At 44.5% G+C, this 12,317-nt stretch overlaps 1 long non-coding RNA gene across 1 annotated transcript; it reads right to left on the reverse strand.

The window, feature by feature from the left end:
* Positions 1 to 806: 806 nt before the first annotated feature.
* LOC132243396 (uncharacterized) lies at positions 807 to 11,817 on the reverse strand. The gene is made up of 3 exons (XR_009454929.1): positions 11,733 to 11,817; positions 1,441 to 1,497; positions 807 to 1,188 (listed from the first exon to the last, which is right to left on the reverse strand). It is a non-coding gene; the product is annotated as an uncharacterized LOC132243396 (long non-coding RNA).
* Between the last annotated feature and the right edge of the window lie 500 nt (positions 11,818 to 12,317).

Genomic DNA, 12,317 nt, shown 5'->3' on the forward strand with positions numbered 1-12,317 from the left:
ATCTAGAAATGTTCTACTTCATTTTTTTAAACTAATAAATCTGCTCTTAAATAGTTTTTTCTCACTGAAGATGAATACATTAGCTACTTTTCTTTTCTTTTTGAAAGTAAAAAAGGTCATTTTAAAATAGAGTAACAAATCTTAGGCTTTAAGAAATGAAGAAAGATTAATAAACAAAGAAAGTTATAACAAAGCCAGAGACCCTGCCCTTTTAAATAATCTACTTTAGCATGTGGCAAGAAGATAGCAACAATGCCATGACCTCGGAGTGCTAAATGTGGAAAGATTAGATTTTTATATTGCTTTACAAAATGCACAGGGGATTCTGAAGAAATGCAGCATTTGAATTCCAGTAGGTCCTAATCCTATTACTTGGTTGATTAAAGAAGGAAAGCTTAAGAGAGATAGACATGTAATGGTAAAAGTTGAAATGTAAAGCAGAGTGAATTCCAACAGCATAACTTAAAATGCCAGGGAAAGTAATTATTTCTTACTGTGTAATCAAGTATTAGTTTCATCTGGTTTAAATAGGTCATATTAGAAAACCAGATCTGTTTTTCAGCCACATTTTCCCTTCAGCAAATTATGACTGTAAATCACTTAAAAAAAAACAAACACCTTTCTTTCACGTGTTATTTTCAACACCTGTTAAGTTCCCTCATGGTGTTACAAAGTTGTTCCCTTTCAGGCAAGGGTTACCTCCTAACCACATACTAACTTAAATATATATAGGCTTGGCAGAATTCAATGTTATTTTTAAATAATTTTGACAGCTAAAATCAATGTTTATTTTTAAGCATTTATTTTAATCTTTATCAGTTTAAATTTTCAGGATTTCATGAAATTAGGAGTGTGGGGGCAGAGAATTTAGTAATGACCGTATACCACTAAAAGTTTTATAGAAGCACATGTCAAAATATATGTGACAGGTGCAGGAGAGTTGCCGAGCAATGGGGACCTGGAGGCAACACCGGGATCCCCATGACACAGATCTCACCGGTGGCCCTGTGGCACACTGAGCCACGGAAACAGGGAAGCAACAGTGGGACTGCTGCACTGCAGGCCCTGCTGGCAACACTGTGGCATGCCAGGCCACAGGAGCATGGCGGCGGTGGTGGGTTCACCATGTGCAGGACTTGCTGGTGGTGCTACGGCATCCCGAACCATAGCCAACAGGGGCAAGGATTCCTGAAAAAGAAAAAAAGTCGGCACTGCTGTGGTCATGCCTTATAAGCATGTGCCAATGCCGATTCACCAGCAGAGGCAGTGGGGCAGAGCTAAAAGCCCCATGCTCCAGTCTGACAGGGGGACTGGAAGGAAGTTCCCAGCAGCCAAGGGAAGGCTGCAGCTGAGACATAGGTCCCAGGAGGGACAACTGGTGGCAGCCTCCGAATGAGGAGCTGCCCCTACAGGCCAACTCAGAGGAGTCAGATCACTTACCTGGAGAGGTGATGTGGAAGTCCAGCCATGGAGAGTGGAACAAAAACAGTGGCGGACCTACAAAACAAGATGAGAGAGAAGACTGGTAAAAAAAACTGCGTCCATACAACATCAGAGTAACAACAGGTTGGCGCTAGGTGAGGTGTAGAGGAGGCAAAGCCCCAATGTTCTCGAGCTAATGAATAGACCTAGCAAGGTACCACTGAGCCAGAATTAACAACATTCCCCAAGATTAAAATTTCATCAAAGACACGGCAGGAGAGAAGCATCGGTGGTCTTGGTAACTGGTGCCAGGGGTCAAACTGTTGGGCCGCAAGACCGCAGTTGGTTCCGGGTGGCTAAAAAAACCGAAGTGGGGAGCTCAGGACAGGCACAGCAAGTTACAATATACAAAGTTAAATATTAGGACTGTCAATTAATTGTCATTAATGTGTGATTAATGCGTTAATTAGTTCTTGCATTAATTTTTTTAACATGTTAATCATACACATGGTTTTGGAACCCATGCCTGGGCTCCGTTCTGCTGCCTCTAGGCCACGCAGTGGAGGCAGCGCAGAGGCCCACGCAGTGGAGGCAGCTTTCAGGGCAGCCCGGGCGTGGGCTCTGGGTGGCTGTAGCAGGAGGGTGGGGTGTGTACAGAGACACATACAGACACAAACAAGCAGCTGCGGTCTGCACATGGCATGTAGAGCAGCACCACACTGATAAGTCTGTGGAGGGAGGAGGAGAAGCCCTGTGAGGGAAGGAGTAGGGCAGGGCCAGGCGCTGGTATGAATGGGGCTCTGAGGCCAGGGTGGGTTGTGGGATGGAGCCACAGGAAGTTCATTCAGGGGTGCAGGGGGGTGTGGTTCGCCATGGCTCCAGGGAGGCATGGAGGGCATATGCCCCCTGGATTTGTGCGTGGGGCAAAGGCAGGCTCCCACTGTGTGCTTGGGACTCTGTGCTCTGCTGCCTTTGCTCTGGGAGCTGCGTGACACCATATGCCTCCTGCTGCCAGGCAGGCAGGGGATGCATGGCAAGGCCAACATGCGGTTCCCAGGGCAAAGGCAGCAAGGTACAGAGTCCCAGCCTACAGCAGGCAGCATGCCTCTGCCCCATGCATACATCCAAGGTCACGTGCCCCTCATGCCTCCCCTCAGGGTGCATGCACCCCCCCATGTCCCGCGCAACTCCATCCCATAACCCACCCCACCCCAGTGCCCCATTCACCCCAGTGCCTGCCCCTGCCCCACTCCCTTCCTTACCATGGGAACCTCGATCTGACCCCCATCCCTTCCCTCTTCCCACACCCCTCCCCCTCCACAGACTTACCTGTTGGGCACTCTCTGTGAGTGTGTGTCTGTGTCCGCCCCTCACTCCCAAGCCACAGCCCCTCCCCCTGCCCTGCTATGGTCCCCCTCACTCCTGATGCATAGTACCCTGCATCATAGATTCATAGGTGCTAGGGTCAGAAGGGACCTCAATAGATCACTGAGTCTGACTGCTGCCTAGGCAGGAAAGAGTGCTGGGGACCCCAGCTAGGTGTCTATCCAGACTTCTCATAAAGACCCCCAAGGTGGGGGAGAGCACCCCCTCCCTTGGAAGCCCATTCCAAGTTCTGGCCACCCTTACCATGAAGAAGTTTTTCCTGATATCTAGCCTAAATCTGCTCTGTCTGTTTGTGACCATTGTTCCTTTGGCATCCGGCTGGAGCTTGCAGCAACCCTGCCTTCTTGGGCTCCAAACCCCACACACATACCCACAGCCCCCCACACTTTCACAAATCCCCACCATACACATCACATCCACTCCCCAACCATATAAAGTACCTACATAATTTTGCATAATTTTGAGTTTTTCTGCACATAACTATGAGGTTTTTAGTTGTGCAATTAAAATCATGATTAATTGCGACTAATTTTTTTAATTGTGCAACTAAATATGATCATTTTTTTAAATTGTTTGACAGCCCTAGTAAATATCCATAAATCATTACAGCATACCTGCTTTAAATCATTCTGTTATTTTAGTAGTACATTTATACCATGCTGGAGCCTTCCATTTCACAGAGTGGAGCACTGGGCCAGGGGCTAGGCCAGGCTCGGTGGGAATTTGGTGCTCCGCCCTGAGCTCACAGGGGCCAGACTAGGCAAGAGTTTCGCACCCAGTCCCCAGCTGGGACTGTGGCAGAGCAAGTGGCCAGTGACACCAGGCTCCCAGCTGCCAACAGCCCCGCTCCTTTGGTGGCAGGACCGTTCAGCAGCGTCCCCACTTCCAGGCCTTGTTGCTATCAGTGGGCTTCCAACCAGCTACCCCCCCTAGCATAGCCCTCCCAGCACAGCCCCAGCTCCTGCAGTAGCTTCCTGAGCCACTGCCAAAGAAGCAGCATGCAGGCAGCTCAGCCAGGGTTCCCTACACCCCACCTGCAGTGACTGGCATGCGTATGTGTGCACATATGCACAGTGCCCCCTGTTCCATCTTTCCTGACCCCTGTCCTAGATTTTTTTTTTTTACATCTGCTTTCTATAAATTCAATCATTGCTGATGGAAATATTTTTTGTTGGTCTGTGAATGCGAGGTGAATTCAATTATTATCAACATTTAGCGATAAAAATTGAATCCTGCCAAGCCTAAATATATCATAGCATTCCAGTGATTTGCAACTATTGCAAATGAATGAGTGTGTTACAAGGCCCAGTGAGGCAGATTTACTTAATCCTATGAAGTGTCTGAAAATTATTTACACATTTACAAGTCTCAACTGCTTTTGTATGTCAGTCTCCCCCTCTACATAGGGAAGGCATGACTCCAAGTTTGTTGAGTTTAAAGTAAAATGTATTTCTATCTGGTTGATATTCTTAACAATTTCTTCTCATCGCAACCAACTACAATGGCTGGTTCAGGTATACTATATTATGCTGCTGCCTAAAAATGAATCAACAAATGATTAATTGGGAGGAAAACTTCAGCAACTACAGTTTTCTCACACATTATATACATACATATACACATACATACATGTATAATGTGTGAGGAAACTAGTTGCTGAAGTTGTATTTATATATATAGGTACAGATATAGATAGATCTAGATATAACTTCAACAATATATAAGTGAATATATATATTCACATATATACACATACACATATATACACACACACATACATATATATACATATACACACACATACCTTTATGTATACATATTCACTTAGTAGTAAAAAAGGTTTGGACAAATGATCCATAGTATTATGGTGGTGTAAGTCATTCTAGTCTGGAATAAAACTACCGATCAGAAAGTGAGGCTTCACTATACTGGTTAACTAATCTGTTGTCTGGTTGCCTAGTCAATCTATACCAAGACAGTCATTTGCTTAGTGCCAGAAGACTCCCCTGCCACCTAGCAGCCAGGTGCTTTAGTAGTGCCTACTGTGGGCAGCCAGTTTTAAGAAAGAGATAGTTGTGTATCTAATTTTACTATTGACTCAGCCAGAGGCTCAGGCCTCATTAGGGTGACTGGAAAGGGTTACCTGCTAAAATTTCCCTAAAATATAGAAGACCTGGGAGTATCGGGAATTATCCAAATGATTTGAGTGAGCAGAAGGAAAGCATTTTGCTTACAGCAAAATAAGGTATTGCTGCAATGTGCCCATTTCAAGTTCTGTCATGTTCTGTGGTTTGGTGTAGAATAAGACCCCATAGAGATGCATGTGAAATGAGGGTACCAAATCAATAATCAATATCCAATTACACATCTGTGGTTTTGATATAATTGAATCAATATATATACTTCATTTTTGTGTGAAAAATGTTTTGGAATTAGCGTACCTTACCACCAGCAGTTTTATCTAACACTGACTAAAGGCTATTTTGGTAAGTAAGTCACAACTCAAGCTTTGTGTATTCAAACTTAGAGACAGAAGGATGCACATTTACTATGGACTAAATTTATTACAGACGAAAATCTTGGGTAAATTACATGAGTAATCATGTCATGTTTGCATGTATGAACATGCAGCATTTCAAGCTTGACTGATGAAGAAACTAAACAGTTTGAATGTGCACCTGGGAGCAATAAACTCTGGAGTTTACTCAGGCACAGCATGTGGGCCCAAGCAGAGCAGCCCTGGCTGACAAAGAGCCCCGGGTGTCAGCCTGCCAGCCTAGGGCTGGTCCCCCCAGCCCAATGTGCTGTGGAGGACCTGGCTGGGGCACAAGGGAGCTTCAGTATAAGGGCTTGCCAGCAGGTAACCCCCACAATGAAGCACAGCTGTCAGGAGAAAATATTATTTCAGAGGCATGGGGTATGGGAAGAGGTGCAAGGCAGGTGTGGGGGGTGGTGCAAGGCCAACCCTCCCTCCTGCAGGGCCGTTGCAGGGTCAGTGCACAGCAGGGGTGCTGGGTACAGCACTGGGGCAGTGGAGCCACATTTAGGGAAGAGAGGGCTAATCCCTATTAGCCCCAGCCTTTCACCACCTATTCTGAAGCACCCTCATGCCTCATTAAACTGGGCAGCATCTACACGTCTGCTGCTTCAGAGTTTTTTACTCCACAGCCTAATGAACTGCGGAGTTAATTAGTTTACTCCAGCCTAATAATGATGCACATGTAGATTCCAAGATGTTTACTGTGCAGCTAATTAGTCAACTGTGCAGTAAACATCTCGTACATATGCCTACAGGTAACAAAGCTAGCAGAAAAGAAAGCTAAACAGAGCATATGAAACCGCTGGAAAAAAGCCAGAAAAAAGCTAGAGACATTAATCCAAGTCTTATGCAAAAGCAAGGTCAGCTTTTTAAACTTCCTCTCATTTATAAGGCATGATTAAGAAGTTAACCCAGCTCTAGTTTCAAAATTATAGGATTCTTTTACTCATGGGGAATCAATAAGATTGTATCTATTCCTTTTAGTGCTTTAAGTTGCATTTTATACCAAATGGTGTGAATGCCAACAAGTAAAGAATTCAGGAAATCAATGCCACTAAGGACACTAAAATGCTTATTCTACTAAATGAAAAAAGGCTTAGTTCACTTATTTCCATGGCCCTTATTTTCCTGCTCCAAGTAATAGCCACTTAGTCTTAAATTCCTTTTCACAGGGCATGCTCTGTTGAAAATATCCAACTGTTGTGTTTTTTTCATTTGGTTGGCTGTTGTTGGGCTAAATCTTTCAATCTTTACTTGGACAAAAAACATTACTAAATGAACAAATGTGGTCAGATATGAATGTCAGAGGTTTGATTTATTTGTTTCTTTAAAGTTTGGAAGTTTTAGGAGTTTATTTATAAATAATTTCATCCTACAACTTTTTTTATGTTAGTAGCAGTGGATAGAAGCATACCTGACTCATTATCTATTGATACTGATTTAATACTGATTCATTATCTACTGAAGTCAATGAACTTATACGGTTGACTTGTTCAGTTCTGCAGTAGGCTTTGGCCTTCTGTAAGTCAAATACAGGTTTCTCCTGAAAGTCCAGGAGCCCTGTTTAGCAACAAGATGAGCATCTTAGGCCCCTGGCACATGTTCTTTTAAAAGATGCCACAAGATCTGATGCCTGATCCCAACAATCATACCTTCTGCCATACCACACATTCATGGCAGGAGGCACAATTTTCAGATTGGGGATCAGATTCCAAACATTACCCTTCTACTTGCCAATGCAGGGAGAGCCTGGGATCATGACCCCAGGCTCCCCCTGCATTGGCAAGTTGAAAGCAGGTACCTGCAGATCTGGGGTTTGGGCCAGGGCTGGAAATCAGCTGATTGTTGGTCTCAGCCTGGCCCCAGTACAGTCCTGTGGCCAGAGCTGAGAGCTCTTTTTTGGCCTTGGACCATCCACATTTTATGGCTGTTTGCCATTTTATGGTACCTTAATTTCAGTGCACATGTAGGAACCTAGTCATTTATGCCATCCATTAAAAAGTTAATTATGACATAAATTTAATATGTAGAGGGGGCCTTAGACTCCCAATAAATCAATGAATGTATTTACCTAACTAATTAGACTTCTGCTGAGAAACTATCCTCCTTTTCCACATCATTCATGCTCTGTATGTGGCATGCTGAAAAGAGGCAAATGGATATGTCGTAGGCATGTTCCTGAGAGTAGCACTGTATGCCGCTACTTTAATGTCAACTGCACATTTTTTCACTGTGCAGCACATGGAGCAGAAGCTTGTGGTTCAGGTTGCTCACTCAGTGGCAAACCTCAGGAGACGGTAGAGACATAGCCAGAGAGAACATTGTAGATATATCTTTATTGTCAAGAATCTCAGCTCTTTCTAATGAAGTTTTTGGTCACTACTAAGTGATTTTCCACTCAGTACTCTCTTTCTAGCCAGCCAGCGTTAGAAACTTCCCGAATTCCTTTTCCCTTTTTTTGTTGTTGCAGCTAAAGATCACATCATATTCTTATAGGATTTTTTTTTCTGCATAAAGGAACGTCAAATGAAGGAGTGTTCCAAACAAGTTAAAGACTATTGGTTACCCATGGAATGAGTTACTTTATTTGCTTATAGTGTGACTGCTTGTTTTCAATTACAATGTATGCTTTAATGTACATTAATTACTACATGCACATGTTGGTTTACATATCCTAGTAATGTTCTTGTTCACTGTCTTTCCTAAAGATGGGTTTTTAAGGAGATATTAAAAGTATGTCTACATTGATTCTACCCATGCTCTGGCTAAAGAAGAAAAAATTCCCTGCCTACTTGCTCCCATTTCATGTGGGCCAAATGTAAAAAAAAACCCCCAAATAGCTGCTGTTTAATGCATGTCCAAGAAGTGTTTGTCATCACTCAGGTCCTCGGTTTTTGGTCTGCTTACCGGTACATACCTAGTGCCACTCTATCAGAAATTATACTCTGTATTTTAGTATTTGATATGCACATGGGGCAAAAGGAAACGTTTTCATGGAGGTGTCTGCTGCTCACTGTCCCCTTCTCCTCACTGCAACCCATTTCTATCTTTCCCACAGCCAAATTCAGAGTCTTTGGACTCTGCTGCATTCAAAAAAAACACAACACGAAACAGGCAGGGTAGAGGTGAGCAACAGCAGCCATGCTTACATGGTGGAGCCTCCCCACCTGTGACAGAGGTAGATCATCCAGTCCACAAGAAACCCCATGGTCTGGATCTGGTCCATGAAGCCAAATAAGTTGAACAGCCCTACCATAAATGGCTCAGGGAAGTAGTAATAGAATATGAAGCCTTTTAATGCCGGATCTTTCGGTACCTATGCATGAGTGCAGAGTTTGCTCTGACATGCTGGAATTCCACCATTTTTAAGCACAGGGCCACTCTTAAGCACAGGGACATTTTTAAGCACAGGGGCACTACTACATGAGACATAGTGGTCCTTTAATTAGAGCGGCTCTCAGAGCCACTCTAATTAATTAAAGCCCCGCCCCCCAGCCCCTTGAAGAAATGCCCTTTGATTTGATTTTAATCTTGACAAACCTATGTGTATTACTCTATCACTGCTATTATTAGTAACTTTTTGAAAATATCAATTTCACTCTGTCACCTTGATAATTAGAAATCAGCTGGGAGCTCTGTTAGCAGTCTGTCCTTAGTTTGTTAGCCTAAAATTAATAAGGTGAAGAGGTTAACTGAGTCTCTCATCCAAAGGTCAAGTGAAATGGAGAATCATTCAGTTCTGCTGTCCTGTAATTTAAATATGCTGAAGGGAGAGAAAGAGTTCTTAGTTCTTCATTACTATATGTCTATCATTTTTCCTTACGGCCTGTAAAACATACTGGCAGGAAACAAGACTTAAAGACATGCTTTCTTTATGAACTCCTTCATAATGCAGGAAAAATGTAGAAAATTTCAGGGCGTTTTGTTAATATTGCCAATGCGCATCCTATATCAGCTATTCTAAGAGTAAATGTTAAATAAATGCCAAACACACACAGGACTTCTGACCTAAGACATAGACCATCTCACACCTCATCTGTTTATATAATGAGATCTTAAACAGTCACATGCTGAAAGGAGCTTAGACACTTTCTCAGAGTTAAAAGGTGGCTAAACTGAATTGCTGTTGGGTACAGCCTGAGTGATCAGTTTTAAATGTAGCTGAAGTGAAACAAAAAGGTGCTTCCTACAGTACTTATGGGACACTGACAGAAGTGACATACGTTGTGTGATCAGTCCACTGAACGCTTTCTAAAGCTATGGTGTGACAGAAGTGCATGGCTTCTGAGGGCTTTAAAAATGGCCGATCACACAATAAATTAACTTTCATGTAATGAAGGATCAGATGAAGGTGCTCCAAAATGACACCAACCCACCCCTGGTGCTGTCTGCAGGAAAGGAGGGGGGATGAAGGAAGAGGAGTGCACTGTGGGCCCAGCCTGATGTGGGGGAGGAGGGTGGATTGGAGCCTCCCCACATGTGATCCCCCCCCGTGTCCCTCTCCAACTCAAGATGGGCAAACCGCAGCCCGCAACATGCTCCTCCTCCCTCATCCCCCCAACTCCTTTCTTGAAGACAGCACCGGAGCTGGGAAGGGAGGGTGGGACTAGTGGGGAGAGGCTTCAGGAAGACAGCTCTAATGCATGGCGCTTTCTGTGAAGTCTTGGTTTTATAAACTGAGAGTTGTTAAGAGTTGTCTCCAAAGATACTACCTAATGCTTTAAACATTTTAAAGCCATATTTCTAGCAATGGAAAGAAAGGTCTAGAATGCTGCTCTAGAAGAAATGCATGCAACACTAATGGAGAAGTGCTCATTTCAACATTGTCATTACTTTTATTTGAAGCCCTCTTTGTATACGGGCAAGGTTCAAACCTGGCTGCAGTGACGGTTTATGCATTAAAAATGGCAAAGGTCCTACATATAATGTAGAGCATTTATATAGCTGGTTTGTATGGCACCTTAAATAGAGCATGTGGCATGCCCAGGTCTCACAGGCTTAGTATCGCACAGAGGACAATCACTTGTTACTACCATATTTACTAGAATATAACATGCGGTTCCCCAGCCTGGGGAAAAACACCCCTTGTCCTATATTTGCATATGAAGGGTGTCAAGAAGTACATGGATCCACTTGATGTAGCGCATCTTAATGTTCACAAAGTTTACCACATCAAAGGCAAACTCTTAGTGAAATTAGGATGCCATGGAATTAGAGGAGAGGTCTACTTGTGGATCAGCAACTGGCTAAAATACAAGAAACACAGTAAGAATAGCCTGCCAGTTCTCCCAGTAGAGGGAGGTAATTTGGTGGTGTCTCCTAAAAGTTTATGCTGGGGCCTGTGCAATTTTAAACCCCCTCTACATGTTACATTTATTATACAATTACCTAGTTAATAGAACAATTAAGTTAGGACAACTACATGCAAATGATCTATCAAACCTTAAGCTGGTCCAGTCAGCTACACAATTAGAGCTGGAAAATCTGTAATAACTTTAGTTTCTATCCAGCTTTAATTTACATATGTAAGACTGGGTATGCCAGTCCCTGGAGGAAACAGCATGCAAGCAAAATGCATGTTTTATATGGAGGATGTTAATGTCTTAGGAAGAGACAGCATGTTTGTAACAAGGGACCTTCTTGGGGCTGATTTTGCTATGGCCCGCCCACCTGTTTGTGGGCTAATCGCCCCCCTTCTTGCCCGCCATGCCTTGTTAACTGATGTTAATTAAGCAGGAGGCTGCCCATTTCTTGCCCCAATGCCAGGGGGCACTATTTGCAGCTCCATTCCTCCCCTACACTGCAGCCCAAGCTTCACAGATGGCATCCAGCTGTTATCCACATGTGGCCCCACACTGGGCCCCAGAATCCTGCTCTTTGAACCCTACCTGGATCCCTCCATTCAGGCGACCTATTCCACCTTCATTCCAGGCTGCATAGCTTCCTGAGCTGCTTTCCCATTATAGGTGTGTTCCCCCCGGGACCTTTGGCTCTACTGGCCCTGGACCACCTCCAGGCCAGTCGGAACCCCAGGCCCTCAGCTCTGGGCGTCCATCGTGGTGGGTCCCTGGCCCTTCGACCCTTCTAGTCCTGGCCCCAGCATGGACCAGTTGGGGGATGTCAAGACAGGTTTGAGTCTATGGCCTCACTCTCTCGCTGGGGTCCACCTTCTAGACCCTACAAGGGGGTAACCCACACGGTTGTGGGAGCTGGGGTTAAGACACCCCAACCCGCCTTTCACCAGGGTGGTAACTGGCCTGGCATTTCCTGGGGGCTCCCACACCACTGAGAGCCCCACCAGGCCACCCACTCCCAGCAGGGTGAAGTTTTAGTTTATGCCCAGGACCAGGAGCCTCCTGACCATCCCCTACAGCTCCTCCCTTACCTCCAGATGATACCAGCAGCCCTGCAGCCAGGTGATGTTATTGCCTGGCCTTCCAGCAGCAAAGTGCCCTGTTTATATGGGCAGCCCTGAATTCAAAATGGCTGCCCTAATCAGGTACCTGCTGGCTGCTGTCTTCAGGCCCTTAAAGTGGCATGCACAAACAGTGCCCTGCCACAATGTCCCTAAAATGGGTGATAAGACTTACAAATGAATATAAAAATGCATTGGGGGCAAAACTAAATGTACAAAAAAGGAAGTGCCTGGTGGTAGAAAGATGACAGGAATGGGAAACAGTGGTGTCACAGGTCACAATGGGCCAAATCAAGATATTGGGTGTAGAGGTGTATATGCTGCTGACAAGTAAAGTGGCCTGGGAGAAGATGAAAGGGAAGGTGAGACAAAAACTGGGGAGCTGGTACAACTACAAGCTGCCAGTGGCAGCATAGATAAATGTAGTAAAGGAGATGGTATTCTAATCAAATTGTATTTATGCATGGTGTTCCCTGTGTCATGGACTGCTGCGTGTAGCATTCAACAGGAATGGATAATATTCTTCTGAAAAACCAGAAAGGAAAGGCTTAAGAG

The sequence above is a fragment of the Alligator mississippiensis genome, chromosome 9 (genome assembly GCF_030867095.1).
Source record: "Alligator mississippiensis isolate rAllMis1 chromosome 9, rAllMis1, whole genome shotgun sequence".
Lineage (NCBI taxonomy): Eukaryota > Metazoa > Chordata > Crocodylia > Alligatoridae > Alligator > Alligator mississippiensis.